This window comes from Nerophis ophidion, linkage group LG22 (assembly GCF_033978795.1).
Source record: "Nerophis ophidion isolate RoL-2023_Sa linkage group LG22, RoL_Noph_v1.0, whole genome shotgun sequence".
Lineage (NCBI taxonomy): Eukaryota > Metazoa > Chordata > Actinopteri > Syngnathiformes > Syngnathidae > Nerophis > Nerophis ophidion.
In genome coordinates this window covers 8297632-8315537 of record NC_084632.1, presented here as the reverse complement: position 1 = coordinate 8315537, position 17906 = coordinate 8297632, and the positions used below count along the sequence as shown (strand labels likewise).

Here is a 17906-nt window from a genome sequence, read left to right as displayed (position 1 = left end):
ATGGAGACGTCAAAGAAGAAAGATGTAGTTGGGAAGCGGTGTATTGCAGCTGCCTTTAGCGACACAAACACAGCCGGTGTTTCCTTGTTTACATTCCCGAAGGTGAAGCTTTACTATGGAACAGACCGGTCGAGCGAACATGGTTCCCGACCACAGGTCAACCGGCAGGTTTCTGTGAGAAAATTGTGGTAATAAGTCGGCTCTTACCGTATACATGAGCGGAGCTTGCGCCGTTCATCGTGCACCTGTCAAAGAGGCAGCTGCGTGGCTTCCCTCAGAGACCCTGGCGGTCACCACACCCGCAGCCACACCCCTCCGACTTTCAGGTACGACAGTATAATCTCACTACAACTAGGGTTGGGTATCGAGTATCGATTGGAACCGGGACTAACTTTCCGATTCTCTCGGAATCGTTCAAAAGTTTAAATTTCGATTCCTAGTTTCGATACCCAGTCTGCCGACCGGAAAAAAAGAATAAGTCCGCCGACCGGAATAAGAAGCCGCTGAACACCAACGAAAAAGCGCCCAGCGCCGGAAGTGTTAGCATAGCCGAGCCTATGTAGCCGAGCGAGTCAGTCAAGCATGGATAGCGGGCATCGGCGGTTGAAAGTGTGGCTTTATTTTACTAAAAAAAAAATATATCGGCGAAATGTTACACGTGCGACAGGACTGTTTCATGCTTAGGAGGGTGCACGTTAAACATGATGAAGCACCTCCAATTCATGGAGTACAAATAAATGCGTGTCCCGTCTTCGACGCGCAGCGCCGACCGTCCTTCTCTGCCTCTTCCTCTGGCTCCGGCTCCGACGCCTAGCCTGGCACCCCGGTGACTGCAGTCCGAATCCGGTAAGTAAAACAATAAATATGCAATAAATATTATGTTTTGCGCCAGCGTTGAGGCAGCTAACAAATTAGCCCGCATATTTTTTCATAGACAATTCACAACTTGCTAGCCAGACTCCGCGATGTGCTCAGCGTACCCCGTTCACCGTAGCGGCAATGGGGAAGATGTCGGTGCCACGGATGGAATAGTGCCACAGAAAGGTCACTGCACACATAATCAAAAGACTGCATCCCTTTTCAGAGGTGGAATCTCCAACATTTAGGTTAGTTAAGCAATAACGTTAAAGCTAAGCTAATTGACACTGGGCTAAACAGTAACAGCAACATTACGTGTTTGTTTATGTTTGCAGGGATATGGTGAAAACTCTCAACCCAAAATACATATCGCCTTCCAGGGACTACTTGTCAAACACATTTATCCCGACATGGTACTAGAAGAATCGGAATCGTTCGAATTCAAACGATACCCAACCCTAACTACAACACTAGTAACACAATAAGCAGATAAGGGATTTTCCAGAATTATCTTAGTATATGTGTCTAATAACATCTGAATCGCTCCCACTGCCCTGTCTTTTTGTTTTCAGTCCTTCACTCTAACTTTCCTCATCCACAAATCTTTCATCCTCAATCATATTAATGGGGAAATCGTCGCTTTCTCGGTCCGAATCACTCTCGCTGCTGGTGGCCATGATTGTAAACAATGTGCGGATGTGAGGAGCTCCACAACCCGTGACGTCAAGCGCACATCGTCTGCTACTTCTAGTACAGGCAAGGCTTTTTTAGTAGCGACCAAAAGTTGTGAACTTTATCGTCAATGTTCTCTACTAAATCCTTTCAGCAAAAACATGGCAATATCGCGAAATGATCAAGTATGACACATAGAATGGACCTACTATCCCCGTTTAAATAAGAAAATCTCATTTCAGTAGGCCTTTAAACAAATAATCAAAGCAAACGAATTCAAATCAAACCTTTTTTGGAATCAAATTAACGGTGCAGCCCTAATAGTCACCACAATGTTGTGTGTTATTCTACCCATGCATTATCAGTACCGGTCAATTTTTAAACAGCGGTCAGTATCTTTTTTTAATCCGGCTGATTGTCGTAATTATGACACTTCAGGTGCTTATCAACCGTCCTTTTAGCAATCTAGTAATCCACAGGCCAATATTAATCACCTAAAAAAAGTGAATACTTAAATTAATATATGTCTCCGTCGTGCCGCGTTTATGTAGCATCAAAACACACTTTGCTTAAATGCACATCTACCTACCATTTGGTTGTATTATATATTTGATATATTATGTAAAAAGTCTCTGCACATGAATGCCGTACATAAATATTTTCTCCAGCTAAGTGTAATTGGAATAAATAGAAACTGTGATGTAACTGCATTGCACATTACACAACAAATATTTAAAAGGGGTCTTTTTTCTTGTTCATACATTTAAAAAAATTCCTTGTAGGCTACATCAGTGTTTTTTAACCACTGTGCCGCGGCACACTAGTGTCTCGTGAGATAGTCTGGTGTGCCGTAAGAGATGATCTAATTTCACCTATTTGGGTTAAAAATACTTTTTGCAAACCAGTACTTATAGCCCGATTGTAGCTGAGATAGGCGCCAGCGCCCCCCGCGACCCCGAAAGGGAATAAGCGGTAGAAAATGGATGGATGGATACTTATAGTCTGCAAATTATGTGTTGTTGTTGTTGAGCAGGGGTGTCAAACTCAAATACAGAGTCGGCCAACATTTTAAACGGAACAAAGCCGCGGGCCAAGGTTGAACAAATTAACCTTTTAATAGGGACCCATACAAGTTTGGCATGAAATATAGAACAAGTAAGGCTTATATAACTTTAGTGACATGCAAAATCCAGTTTCAAATAATAATAATAATATTTTTAAAAATATCAATGGCATATCAAATAAAATTTAAATAAAAATGTTATGCCTTTTTTTCTATTTGCAATCTTCTGAGGTAAATATCAATTTTTTTCCACAGGCTAATAATATATTTGAAAATAAAATAACAATAATAAATGAACCAAACATTCAAGCTTTGAAGTAGCAAGAGAAAATATATGAATAAGACGTTAATTATAGGTCAGTTTGCTGGAAGTTTCCCGGAAGAGTTAGTGCTGCAAGGGGTTCTGGGTATTTATTCTGTTGTGTTACGGTGCGGATGTTCACCCGAAATGTGTTTGTCACTCTTGTTTGGTGTGGGTTCACAGTGTGGCGCATATTTGTAACAGTGCTAAAGTTGTTTATACGGCAACCCTCAGTCTGACCTGTATGACTGTTGACTGTTTGTGTAAAAGCCACAAATATTATGTGACACGCTGTTAGTATGGAGGAAAAGCGGACGTGACGACAGGTTGTAGAGAACGCTAAAGGCAGTGCCTTAAATGCACGCCCCCAATATAGTTGTCCAGGTGGAAATCGGTAGAAATTCGGGAGAATGGTTGCCCCGGGAGATTTTCGGGAGGGGCACTGAACTTCGGGAGTCTACCGGGAAAATTAGGAGGGTTGGCAAGTATGAGTATTAGCGGTGAATGCGGTGTTACAGCGGCACCGACGCTGTATGACACCGGCGGGCCAGCTCTAATGCTAAATTGATATTGCCTCAAGGGCCAAATTAAATTACACGGGCCCGCGGGCCAGAGTTTGACACCCACGTTGTTGAGTGTCAGTGCTGTCTAGAGCTGGGCAGAGTAACCATGTAATACTCTTCCATATTAGTAGGTGGCAGCCATTAGCTAATTGCTTTGTAGATGTTGGAAACAGCGGGAGGCAGGGTGCAGGTAAAAAGGTGTCTAATGCTTAAACCAAAAATAAACAAAAAGTGCCCCTAACAAAAGGCATTGAAGCTTAGGGAAGGCTACGCAGAACGAAACTAAAATTGAACTAGCTACAAAGTCAACAAAAACAGAATGCTGGACGACAGCAAAGACTTACTGTGGAGCAGAGACGGTGTCCACAAAGTACATCCGAACATGACATGACAAACAAAGAAGGATAAAAACAACTGAAGTATCCTTCATTGCTAAAACAAAGTATATGCGGGAAATATTGCTCAAAGGAAGACATGAAACTGCTACAGGAAAATACCAAACAAAGAGAAAAAGCCACTAAAATAGGAGCGCAAACCCTACTCACAGGGGAACAGCAAAAAAGTCCAAATAAGTCAGGGTGTGATGTGACAGGATGTGACAGTACACCTACTTTGAGACAAGACCTATAGTGATGCATGCTTGGTTATGCTTTAAAGCAGGGGTCTCAAACTCAATTTACCCTGGGGGACACTGGATGCAGAAACTGGGTGAGGCTGGGCCGCAAGAAAAGATTTCTTAAAAAAATCTGACATGCACTTTTTAATGAATTCACCTTCTTTGTATAGCTTTCCCGCCCTAGCAACATACTTGCCAACTCTCGCAATCTTTCCGGGAAACACCCAAATATCAGTGCCCCTCCCGACAATCTCTCGGTGCAATAATTCTCCCGGTTGTCACCTGGACAACAATATCAAGGGTGTGCCGGGATGGCACTGCCTTTAGTGTCCTCTACAATCTGCCGTTTCGTCCGCTTTTCCACCATACAAACAGTGTGCCGTCCCAGTCACGTATTGCATGAGGCTTCTGCCGACACACGGAAGGGACTCCAAGACATACTTGATCGACAGCCATACAGGTCACATTGAGGGTGGCCATATAAACAACTTTATCACTGTTACAAATATGCACCACACTGTGAACCCACACCAAACAAGATTGACAAACACATTTTGGGAGAACATCCACACCGTAACACAACATAAACACAACAGAACGAATACCCAGAATCTAATGCAGCCCTAATTCTTCCGGGCTAGCTACAATGAGGGGCGTGGCGGGGGTGTATATTGTAGCCCGGAAGAGATGGATTTCTATTACAATCCCCAAAGAAGGCACTTTAAGTTGATGATTACTTCTATGTGTAGAAATATTGATTTAGAATTGAATCACTTGTTTATTTTTCAACACATTTTTTAGTTATTTTTATATATTTTTTCCAAATAGTTCAAGAAAGACCACTACAAATGAGCAATATTTTGCAGTGTTATACAATTTAAAAAATCAGAAACTGATTTGCTCTGATTAGGGGGTACTGGAATTTAAAAAAAATGTTCACAGGGGGTACATCACTGAAAAATGGTTGAGAACCACTGCCTTAGAGCGTAGGTTGGATCTGTAACTAAGAGTACAACCCAAAAGGTCTCTCCTCGTTGAGCCAAATTAAACTCTGTCTCTGCATGATTCCTTGCTTCTTGTCTGTTTAAAAGATGTCATCAGGGGGAAAATCCCTAGTGTTCCAGTATATTTCTTCAAAATATCTTGTGTTGTGTGTGACCAGGGCTAACACTACGTGTGTGTGTGTGTGTGTGTGTGTGTGTGAGACCAGGGTTAACACTACTTGTGTGTGACCAGGGCTAACATTACTTGTGTGTGTGTGTGACCAGGGCTAACAATACTTTTATATGTGTGTGACCAGGACTAACACTATTTGTATGTGTGTGACCAGGGCTAACACTACTTGTGTGTGTGTGTGTGTGTGTGTGTGTGTGTGTGTGTGTGTGTGTGTGTGTGTGTGTGTGTGTGTGTGTGTGTGTGTGTGTGTGTGTGTGACCAGGGCTAACACTACTTGTATGTGGGTGTGACCAGGACATACAGTACTTGTGTGTGACCAGGGCTAACATTACTTGTGTGTGTGTGTGTGTGTGTGTGTGTGTGTGTGTGTGTGTGTGAGACCAGTGTCATCGGACTCGATGGACAACCATAAGCAAAAAAAGTAAGTGTGACCAGGGCTAACACTATTTGTAAATGTGTGTGATGAGGGCTAACACTATTTGTGTGTGTGGCCAGGGCTAACACTACTTGTGTGTGTGTGTTTTACCAGGGCTAACACTACTTGTGTGTGACCAGGGCTAACACTACTTGTGTGTGACCAGGGCTAACACTACTTGTGTGTGACCAGGGCTAACACTACTTGTGTGTGACAAGGGCTAACACTACTTGTGTGTGACCAGGGCTAACACTACTTGTGTGTGTGTGTGTGTCTGTGTGACCAGGACTAACCCTACTTGTGTGTGACCAGGGCTAACACTACTTGTGTGTGTGTGTGTGTGTGTGTCTGTGTGACCAGGACTAACCCTACTTGTGTGTGACCAGGGCTAACACTACTTGTGTGTGTGTGTGTGTGTTTGACCATGGTTAACACTAATTGTGTGTGACAAGGGCTAACACTACTTGTGTGTGACCAGGGCTAACACTACTCGTGTGTGACAAGGGCTAACACTACTTGTGTGTGACCAGGGCTAACACTACTTGTGTGTGACCAGGGCTAACACTACTTGTGTGTGACCAGGGCTAACACTACTTGTGTGTGACCAGGGCTAACACTAATTGTATGTGACAAGGGCTAACACTACTTGTGTGTGACCAGGGCTAACACTAATTGTGTGTGACAAGGGCTAACACTACTTGTGTGTGACCAGGGCTAACACTACTTGTGTGTGTGTGTGACCAGGGCTAACATTACTTGTGTGTGTGTGTGTTTGATTGACCAGGGCTAACACTACTTGTGTGTGATCAGGACTAACACTGTTTGTGTGTGTGTGTGTGTGTGTGTGTGTGTGTGAGAGAGAGAGGCCAGGGCTAACAGTACTTGTGTGTGTGTGTGACCAGGGCTAACACTACTTGTGTGAGTGTGACCAGGACTAACACTACTTGTGTGTGTGTGTGTGACCAGGACTAACACTACTTGTGTGTGTGTGACCAGGGCTAACACTACTTGTGTGTGTGTGTGACCAGGGCTAACACTACTTGTGTGAGTGTGACCAGGACTAACACTACTTGTGTGTGTGTGACCAGGGCTAACACAACTTGTTTGAGTGTGACCAGGACTAACACTACTTGTGTGTGTGTGTGTGTGTGTGTGTGTGTGTGTGTGTGTGTGTGTGTGGCCAGGGCTAACACTAGTTGTGTGTGACCAGGGCTAACACTGCTTGTGTGTGTGTGTGTGTGTGAGAGAGACCAGGGCTAACACTACTTGTGTGTGTGTGTGTGTGTGACCAGGGCTAACACTACTTATGTGAGTGTGACCAGGATTAACACTACTTGTGTGTGTGTGTGTGTGTGTGTGACCAGGACTAACACTACTTGTGTGTGTGTGTGACCAGGGCTAACACTACTTGTGTGTGTGTGTGTGTGTGACCAGGACTAACACTACTTGTGTGTGTGTGTGTGACCAGGGCTAACACTACTCTTGTGTGTGTGTGTGTGTGTGTGTGACCAGGACTAACACTACTTGTGTGTGTGTGACCAGGACTAACACTACTTGTGTGTGTGTGTGTGTGTGTGACCAGGACTAACACTACTTGTGTGTGACCAGGACTAACACTACTTGTGTGTGTGTGTGTGACCAGGGCTAACACTACTTGTGTGAGTGTGACCAGGACTAACACTACTTGTGTGTGTGTGTGTGTGACCAGGACTAACACTACTTGTGTGTGTGTGTGTGACCAGGACTAACACTACTTGTGTGTGACCAGGACTAACACTACTTGTGTGTGTGTGTGACCAGGGCTAACACTACTTGTGTGAGTGTGACCAGGACTAACACTACTTGTGTGTGTGTGTGTGACCAGGACTAACACTACTTGTGTGTGTGTGTGTGACCAGGGCTAACACTACTCTTGTGTGTGTGTGTGTGTGTGACCAGGACTAACACTACTTGTGTGTGTGTGACCAGGACTAACACTACTTGTGTGTGTGTGTGTGACCAGGACTAACACTACTTGTGTGTGACCAGGACTAACACTACTTGTGTGTGTGTGTGACCAGGGCTAACACTACTTGTGTGAGTGTGACCAGGACTAACACTACTTGTGTGTGTGTGTGTGTGTGTGTGTGTGTGTGTGTGTGTGTGTGTGACCAGGGCTAACACTACTTGTGTGAGTGTGACCAGGACTAACACTACTTGTGTGTGTGTGTGTGTGTGGCCAGGGCTAACACTACTTGTGTGTGACCAGGGCTAACATTACTTGTGTGTTTGTGTGTGTGTGAGACCAGGCCTAACACTATTTGTGTGAGTGTGACCAGGACTAACACTACTTGTGTGTGTGTGTGTGTGTGAGCAGGGGGCACACACACACACTTACACCCACACACACGCACAAGTATCGTGCGTGTGACCAGGGGCGCTTTCCTGCCACTCGGTGCTGAACGCCTCCTCCTCCTCCTCCTCCTCCTCCCGGCGGGGAAGGCAAGAAGTGAAAATGTCCAGAGAAGACACGACGGAGACCAACAACAACAACAACTTTTTTCCAGAGGAGAAAAGTTGAGGCGACGACTTGAGCGCGGCCGCGTCGACTCCTTTCTTCGGATGTTAGCTACAGTACCTCGGCGCGGTTCCTCCCAGGCAGAGAGGGGGTGGCGTGGCTCTTTAAGGCGGCGCAGAGAGGCTCCAAACGCCGGAGAGCTTCTCCATTTCTCCACCCCCCACCCCCACCCACACACACACTTTAACCCCCGCGCTGCTACCTTCCGCCCCGCGAGAAGTTGGCCCAGCGAACCGCCGAAGCACACGCCTTCGAGTCCGGCTCGACGAGCGCCGCCGACCGGCCTCGTTGAGCCCGCGAGTGGGAGACTTGAGCAGCCTCGTTGTGGCCCGCACACACGCACACTTACCTCCGCCGCCATTGCGCTCCTGCGCGAGCTCACTGTCCCGGATGTTGTCGCTCTCTTCTCGACTGGAGCGCCGCTCTCTCTTTCTCTCTCTCTCTCTCTCTGTGTGTGTGTGTGTGTGTGTGTGTGTGTGTGTGTGTGTGTGTGTGTTACCCGAGTAGATACTTGTGTATACTCTTTGTACTGTGTGTATTACTCTCTGCTAGATACTTGTATATACTCCTTTTACTGTGTATTACTCTGCTAGATACTTGTATATACTCCTTTTACTGTGTATTACTCTGCTAGATACTTGTATATACTCCTTTTACTGTATGTTACTCTCTGCTAGATACTAAAATATACTCGTTTTACTTTATGTTACTCTCTGCTAGATACTTGTATATAGTCTTTGTACTGTGTGTAGTACTCTCTTGATACTTGTATATACTCTTTACTGTGTATTACTCTCTGCTAGATACTTGTATATAGTCTTTGTACTGTGTGTAGTACTCTCTTGATACTTGTATATACTCTTTACTGTGTATTACTCTCTGCTAGATACTTGTATATACTATTTTTACTGTGTGTTACTCTCTGCTAGATACTTGTATATACTCTTTTTACTGTGTGTTACTCTCTGCTAGATACTCAAATATACTCGTTTTACTTTATGTCACTCTCTGCTAGATACTTGTATATACTCTTTTTACTGTGTGTTACTCTCTGCTAGATACTTGTATATACTCTTTTTACTGTGTGTTACTCTCTGCTAGATACTCAAATATACTCGTTTTACTTTATGTCACTCTCTGCTAGATACTTGTATATACTCTTTACTGTGTATTACTCTCAGCTAGATACTTGTATATACACTTTTTACTGTGTGTGTTACTCTCTGCTAAATACTTATATACTCTTTACTGTGTATTACTCTCTGCCGGATACTTGTATATACTCTTTTTACTGTATGTTACCTTCTGCCAGATACTAAAATATACTCGTTTTACTTTGTTACTCTCTGCTAGATACTTGTATATAGTCGTTGTACTGTGTGTAGTACTCTCTTGATACTTGTATATACTCTTTTTACTGTGTGTGTTACTCTCTGCTAGATACTTGTATATACTCGTTTTACTGTGTATGTTAGTCTGCTAAATACTTGTATATACTCTTTTTACTGTGTGTGTTACTCGCTGCTAGATACTTGTATATACTCTTTTTACTGTGTGTGTTACTCCCTGCTAAATACTTGTATATACTCTTTTTACTATGTGTTACTCTCTGCTAGATACTTGTATATACTCTTTTTACTGTGTGTTACCCTCTGCTAGATACTAAAATATACTTGTTTTACTTTATGTTACTCTCTGCTAGATACTTGTATATACTCTTTTTACTGTGTGTATTACTCTCTGCTAGATACTTGTATGTACTCTTTACTGTGTATTACTCTCTGCTAGATACTTGTATACACTCTTTTTTTACTGTGTGTTACTCTGCTAGATACTTGTATATACTCTTTTTACTATGTGTTACTCCCTGCTAGATACTTGTATATACTCTTTTTACTGTGTGTTACTCTCTGCTAGATACTCAAATATACTCGTTTTACTTTATGTCACTCTCTGCTAGATACTTGCATATACTCTTTACTGTGTATTACTCTCAGCTAGATACTTGTATATACACTTTTTACTGTGTGTGTTACTCTCTGCTAAATACTTGTATATACTCTTTACTGTGTATTACTCTCTGCCAGATACTTGTATATACTCTTTTTACTGTGTGTTACTCTCTGCTAGATACTTGTATATACTCTTTTTACTGTGTGTGTTACTCTCTGCCAGATACTTGTATATACTCTTTTTACTGTGTGTGTCACTCTGCTAAATACTTGTATATACTCTTTTTACTGTGTGTGTCACTCTGCTAAATACTTGTATATACTCTTTTTACTGTGTGTTACTCTCTGCTAGATACTTGTATATACTCTCTTTACTGTGTGTTACTCTCTGCTAGATACTTGTATATACTCTTTTTACTGTATGTTACCCTCTGCTAGATACTAAAATATACTTGTTTTACTTTATGTTACTCTCTGCTAGATACTTGTATATAGTCTTTGTACTGTGTGTAGTACTCTCTTGATACTTGTATATACTCTTTTTACTGTGTGTGTTACTCTCTGCTAGATACTTGTATATACTCTTTTTACTGTGTATGTTACTCTGCTAAATACTTGTATATACTCTTTTTACTGTGTGTGTTACTCTCTGCTAGATACTTGTATATACTCTTTTTACTGTGTGTGTTACTCTCTGCTAGATACTTGTATATACTCTTTTTACTATGTGTTACTCTCTGCTAGATACTTGTATATACTCTTTTTACTGTGTGTGTTACTCTCTGCTAGATACTTGTATATACTCTTTTTACTGTGTATGTTACTCTGCTAAATACTTGTATATACTCTTTTTACTGTGTGTGTTACTCTCTGCTAGATACTTGTATATACTCTTTTTACTGTGTGTGTTACTCTGCTAGATACTTGTATATACTCTTTTTACTATGTGTTACTCTCTGCTAGATACTTGTATATACTCTTTTTACTGTGTGTGTTATTCTGCTAGATACTTGTATATACTCTTTTTACTGTGTGTGTTACTCTGCTAAATACTTGTATATACTCTTTTTACTGTGTTTTACTCTCTGCTAGATACTTGTATATACTCTTTTTACTGTGTGTGTTATTCTGCTAGATACTTGTATATACTCTTTTTACTATGTGTTACTCTCTGCTAGATACTTGTATATACTCTTTTTACTGTGTGTGTTATTCTGCTAGATACTTGTATATACTCTTTTTACTGTGTGTGTTACTCTGCTAGATACTTGTATATACTCTTTTTACTGTGTGTGTTACTCTCTGCTATATACTTGTCTATATTATTTGTACTGGGTCTGTTACTCTGCTAGATACTTGTATATATTATTTTTACCCTGTGTTAGTCTCTGCTAGTTACTTGTATATACTCTTTTTACTGTGTGTGTTATTCTGATACTTGTATATACTCTTTTTTACTGTGTGTGTTACTCTCTGCTAGATACTTGTATATACTCTTTTTACTGTGTGTGTTACTCTCTGCTAGATACTTGTATATACTCTTTTTACTGTGTGTGTTACTCTCTGCTAGATACTTGTATATACTATTTTTACTGTGTGTGTTACTATCGGCTAGATACTTGTATATACTCTTTTTACCTTGTGTGTTATTATCTGCTGGATATGTGTATATACTATTTTTACTGTGTGTGTTACTCTCTGCTAGATACTTGTATACACTATTTTTACTGTGTGCGTTACTCTCTGCTAGATACTTGTGTATACTCTTTTTACTTTGTGTTATTCTCGGCTACATACTTGTATATACTCTTTTTACTGTGTGTGTTACTCTCTGGATACTTGTCTAAACTATTTTAACTGTGTGTGTTACTCTCTTGATACTTGTCTAAACTCTTTTTACTGTGTACATTACTCTTCTAGATACTTTTATATACTCTTTGTACTGTGTGTATTACTCTCTGCTAGATCCTGGTATATACAGTTTTTACTGTGTGTGTTACTCTCTGCTAGATCCTGGTATATACACTTTTTACTGTGTGTGTTACCCTGCTAGATACTTGTCTATACTATTTTTACTGTGTGTGTTACTCTCTGCTAGATACTTGTATATTTCACTGTGTGTTACTCACTGAATACTTGTCTATACTCTTTTTACTGCCTATATTTCATATCATGTTTATGGAAGGATGTTTCCGCCGCAAAAAAAACCAAAACTAAATAACTTAATGGCGGGTCATATATACAAGATACAAAGTCATAAATATGAGGTACAAAAGTCGAAATGAAAAGATAAAAGTCAGAACTATGAAATAAAATGTCATACATATGTGATGAAAAGTCACAATTATTAAATATGAAATTGTAGGTCAAAATTGAAAGATTAAAAGTCATAAATATTCAATAAAATGTAATTATGAAAAAAAAGTCAAAATCCTGAGATTAATTAAAAAGTCATAAATATAAGAGTTTAAAAGTCATAGTTATGACATTAGGAAAACATAATTATTCAATTAAATAATGAGAATAAAACAGTTTTAATTATGAGACGAGAAAATCAAAATGATGAGATAAAAAGTCAGTTATGAGAGAAAAGGTCGAAATGATGAGTTGAAGTCGAAATTATAAGACAACAAGTCATAATTAGGAGATAAAAAGTCATAATGAGATAAAACCTCATAATTTTGAGATTTTAAAAAGTCAAAATTATGAGAAGAAAAAGTCGAAATGTTGAAATCATGAGATATGAAATTCAAAGTTATGAGATAAAAAGTAATAATCATAAAATAAAAAGTCAAAATGATAAGATAACGTCAAAATTGTCAGATACAAAGTCAAAATTATAAGATACGAAAGTCGGAAATATGAGATAAGAAAATCAAAATTATGAGACATGAACATCCATGAGATTCTGAGATAAAAATTCTGATTAACAAGAGAAAAAGTCGAATTTATGAGATAATAAATCCATCCATCCATTTTCTACCGTTTGTCCCTTTTGGGGTCGCGGGGGGTTCTGGAGCCTATCTCAGCTGCATTCGCGGAAGGCGGGGTACACCCTGGACAAGTCACCATCTCATCACAGGGCCAACACAGATAGACAACATTCACACACTAGTGACCATTTAGTGTTGCCAATCAACCTCTCCCCAGGTGCATGTCTCTGGAGGTGGGAGGGGCCTATCGCCAGGTGCATGTCTTTGGAAGTGCGAGGGGCCTATCCCCAGGTGCATGTCTTTGGAGGTGGGAGGGGCCTATCCCCAGGTGCATGTCTTTGGAGGTGGGATAGGCCTACCCCCAGGTGCATGTCTTTGGAGGTGGGAGGGGCCTATCCCCAGGTGCATGTCTTTGGAGGTGGGAGAGGCCTATCCCCAGGTGCATGTCTTTGGAGGTGGGAGGGGCCTATTCCCAGGTGCATGTCTTTGGAGGTGGGATGGGCCTATCTCCAGGTGCATGTCTTTGGAGGTGGGAGGGGCCTATCCCCAGGTGCATGTCTCTGGAGGTGGGAGGGGCCTATTCCCAGGTGCATGTCTTCGGAGGTGGGAGGAAGCCGGAGTACCCGGAGGGAACCCACACAGTCACGGCGAGAACATGCAAACTCCACACAGAAAGATCCCGAGTCCGGGATTGAACCCAGGACTACTCAGGACCTTCGTATTGGGAGGCACATGCACTAACCCCTGTTCCACCGTGCTGCCCAGATAATAAATCTAAATAATGAAATAAAAATACCTATTTATGTGAGGGAAAAGTCATATTATGTGAGAAAAAGTCCTATACTTAAGAGAAAAGTTAAAAGTATGAGATTAAAAATCTAAATTATGAGATAAAATGTCATAAAATATGAGCAAAGTCATTATTCTTATTTCATAATTTTGACTTGTTTTTTAAACTCATCAATTCGATTGTTTCATCTCATAATCCCGAATTTTTATCTCATATTTATGATTTTTGTTTTTAATCGCACAATTTGGACAACGATGACCTTGCTATGACTTAACATTGTTTTTTTGGTTTGTTTTATTTTTGTGGTGGAAAAGGGCTTCAAAACATATAATATGTTTCAAAACTATTTTGAAAACACAGTTTTCTTATGAAGTAAAATTGTCATGACTCGGACTTCGGCTTGGATTGTTTTCCCGAGGTGCAAAGCGATTGGAGTGGACTTTGGGGTTTGTTTTTCCAGAAGGCAAAGGAAAGTTGGTGCGGGCAAAGCGTCAATGTAAGTACATATTTTTATTTAACACTATAAATGGTGGCAGAGGGGTTAGTGCGTCTGCCTCACAATACAAAGGTCCTGCAGTCCTGGGTTCAAATCCAGGCTCGGGATCTTTCTGTGTGGAGTTTGCATGTTCTCCCCGTGAATGCGTGGGTTCCCTCCGTGTACTCCGGCTTCCTCCCACTTCCAAAGACATGCACCTGGGGATAGGTTGATTGGCAACACTAAATTGGCCCTAGTGCGTGAATGTGAGTGTGAGTGTTGTCTGTTTATCTGTGTTGGCCCTGCGACGAGGTGGCGACTTGTCCAGGGTGTACCCCGCCTTCCGTCCGATTGTAGCTGAGATAGGCGCAAGCGCCCCCCGCGACCCCGAAAGGGAATAAGCGGTGGAAAATGGATGGATGGATGGACTATAATAATACAAAAAAGGCAAACAAAAGGCGCGCACAATGGCGGAGAACAGAATCGCCTAATGAAAACAAAAGACTTGCACAAAGGCAGAAACTATGAACTATAAACAAAAACTTAATTGGCATGGAACTGTGAAACACGGCATGATGTGAGTAGAAGAATCGAGGGTGACAGAAGGTGGTGTTGCCAGGACGAAGAACAGAAACAGACCGGCTTAAATAGCAGTGACATGATCAGGGAAAACAGGTGCGAGATATGAGGACGGGTGAAAACTAATGGGTAGTCATGGAAACAAAATAAACAAGGAAGTGCAAAAACAGGAACTGAATGACCAAAAAACAAACAGAACATGACTAAAACAAAACATGATCAACAGACATGACAAAAATAAAATACATGATGTCAGTAAATGCTCTTGTGGTTATTAACACGTGTACATACATACATACATACATACATACATACATACATACATACATATGACCGTTGAGATGTACAAGGATGCATGACTAAAAAAATGAAAGTTTGACTGTAATGTGAGGTGAATGCAGAAATGAGGGAGGGGACAAGGGGACACGACATGGTCCTTGCAGATAAAGACAGAAGCTGCTGTGTTCAACATGAATGCATGCAGCTCACAAGATATACTGTATGTACAGTACAGTACTCTTTACACTCACATAAGATGTGTGTCACTGAAAAACCAGGCAAGAATGTCAGTGAACGGGAACAAAAACATAAAGTCATGTAGCTGTGGAATAAATGCCCCAAGAGATGATTAAACCATCAAATAATTGGAATTATACTTGTAACGATAAAACTGATTGACACCAAACACACAAACAATTCTATGCAAAACCTGAACATATTTTAATTTTTATGCAATATTGTTTTACTTTTGTATTTATATGTGTGAACACAAAGTCCATCTGGGTTCAGGATAGTACAAAAAACAAAACTAAGAGAATTATCACATACAATTGATCGTAATTTTTCAGTACTTCTGGACCTTTTTTTGATTGACGTTGGCCCTTTTAGGTATCCTTCCCTCAACGCAACTGTGACAGTCGCTCGCTGTCGTGTGGGTTCCCAGGACCATCAAGGAAGGACATTTTGCTCTTGAGCAGGTTTGACTCTGGTTTATTTTTCAATAAACAAGCTTTCGTGTGGGTCGGATCGCTTTGCAGCTGTTCCTTTCCACTGATCACTCACGGTCCGCTCTTTCAGCCGCCGTCATCGTCGTCGTCCTCTACTATGGCTCGTTCTCTGTCGCTCTTGCTGTTCATCTGCTTCTGCAGACTCTCCAACTCCTTCCTCCTCGATCTTTCCTCCTTCTCCCCTTTTATACTGTGTCAGGAGAAATGTTAATTGTTTCCCTGAATTCGATTGCGGCGGTGTCGCTCCCCGCACGCCCCGATTCTCCGCCTCCTTGCCGCCATCTTGGGCAGGGCTGCAGCGTGCCCTGCCCGCCGTCAGCTGCGCCTCTTCACAGCAACTTTCAGTTCAGTTCACTCATTTATTCATAGTTTTTTTAATTTTATTTTTTTTTATGTCAAACTCAAAGCCTAAAACATTTAGGGGCCATTATACTATAAACATATATATATATATATATATATATATATATATATATATATATATTTTTTTTTTTTTTTTTTTAATCTAAAAATGTACACTATGAATATATTAATTTAACAACAAATATTTTTGTGTTGTAGTTGACAAAGCATATAATTATTAGTATTAATATTTATTTATTTATTATGAAAATCATAATTATGACCTAAAAAGCCAGAATTATGAGAGAAAAGGTGGAAATGATGACATAAAGTCGAAACTATAGGATAACAAGTCATAATTACGAGATAACAAGTCAGAATAATCACATAAATGTCATAATTTTGATATTAAAAGAACTAGAAAAAATTTGACTAAATCCAAATTATGAAATAAAAAAATCATAAGTATAAAATAAAATGTCACGAATATGAGATAAAACGTCATGAATATAAGATTTTAAAAGTCATAATTATGAGATTAAAAAAGCATAATTAATTAAAATAAAGTCGAAATAATGAGCATTTTTTATTTATTTATTTTGAATACTGTAATTATGGGATAAAAAGCCAGAATTATGAGAGGAAAGGTCGAAATTATGAGATAAAGTCGAAACTATAAGATGACAAGTCATAATTACGAGATAACAAGTCAGAATAACCACATAAACGTCATAATTTTGTTATTTAAAGAACTCGAAAAAATGAGACTAAATCCAAATTATGAAATAAAAAAATCATAAATATAAGATAAAACGTCACAAAAATGAGATAAAACGTCATGAATATAAGAATTTAAAAGTCACAATTATGAGATTAAAAAAGCATAATTATTTAAAAAAAAAGTCAAAATAATGAGAATTTTTTATTCATTTATTTTGAATATCATAATTATGGGATAAAAAGCCAGAATTATGAGTGGAAAGGTCGAAATGATGAGATAAAGTCGAAACTATAAGATAACAAGTCATAATTATGAGATAACAAGTCAGAATAATCACATAAACGTCATAATTTTGATATTTAAAGAACTCAAAAAAATGAAACTAAATCAAAATTATGATATAAAAAAATCATAAATATAAGATAAAACATCACAAATACGAGATGAAACGTCATGAATACAAGAATTTAAAAGTCATAATTATGAGATTAAAAAACATATATTTTTAATACAAAGTCGAAATAATTAGAATTTTTTATTTATTTATTTTGAATATTGTAATTATGGGATAAAAAGCCAGAATTATGAGCGGAAAGGTCGAAATGATGAGATAAAGTCGAAATTATAAGTCATAATTAGGAGATAGCAAGTCACAATAATCACATAAACGTCATCATTTTGATTTAAATAACTCAAAATTATGAGATTAAGTCCAAATTATAAAATAAAAAAATATAAATATCATAGATAAAACGTCACAAATATGAGATAAAACGTCATGAAAATGTTTTCTTTTTTTTCATACATTTTTACAGTTTTTTTGTTAGGTTTTATTCCAACAATGTGCAGCGGGTCAATCCAATTACAGCTGCTGGCCCTAATTGGC

At 39.8% G+C, this 17906-nt stretch overlaps 1 protein-coding gene across 3 annotated transcripts in view; it reads right to left on the bottom strand.

The window, feature by feature from the left end:
• mier2 (mesoderm induction early response 1, family member 2) overlaps positions 1 to 8667 on the bottom strand; it is a 64295-nt gene extending 55628 nt beyond the window's left edge. For all 3 annotated transcript variants that reach the window (XM_061883188.1, XM_061883187.1, XM_061883189.1), the window contains exon 1: positions 8571 to 8667. The gene's annotated coding sequence lies outside the window, so the exon portion shown is untranslated. The remainder of the gene's footprint in view (positions 1 to 8570) is intronic.
• Between the last annotated feature and the right edge of the window lie 9239 nt (positions 8668 to 17906).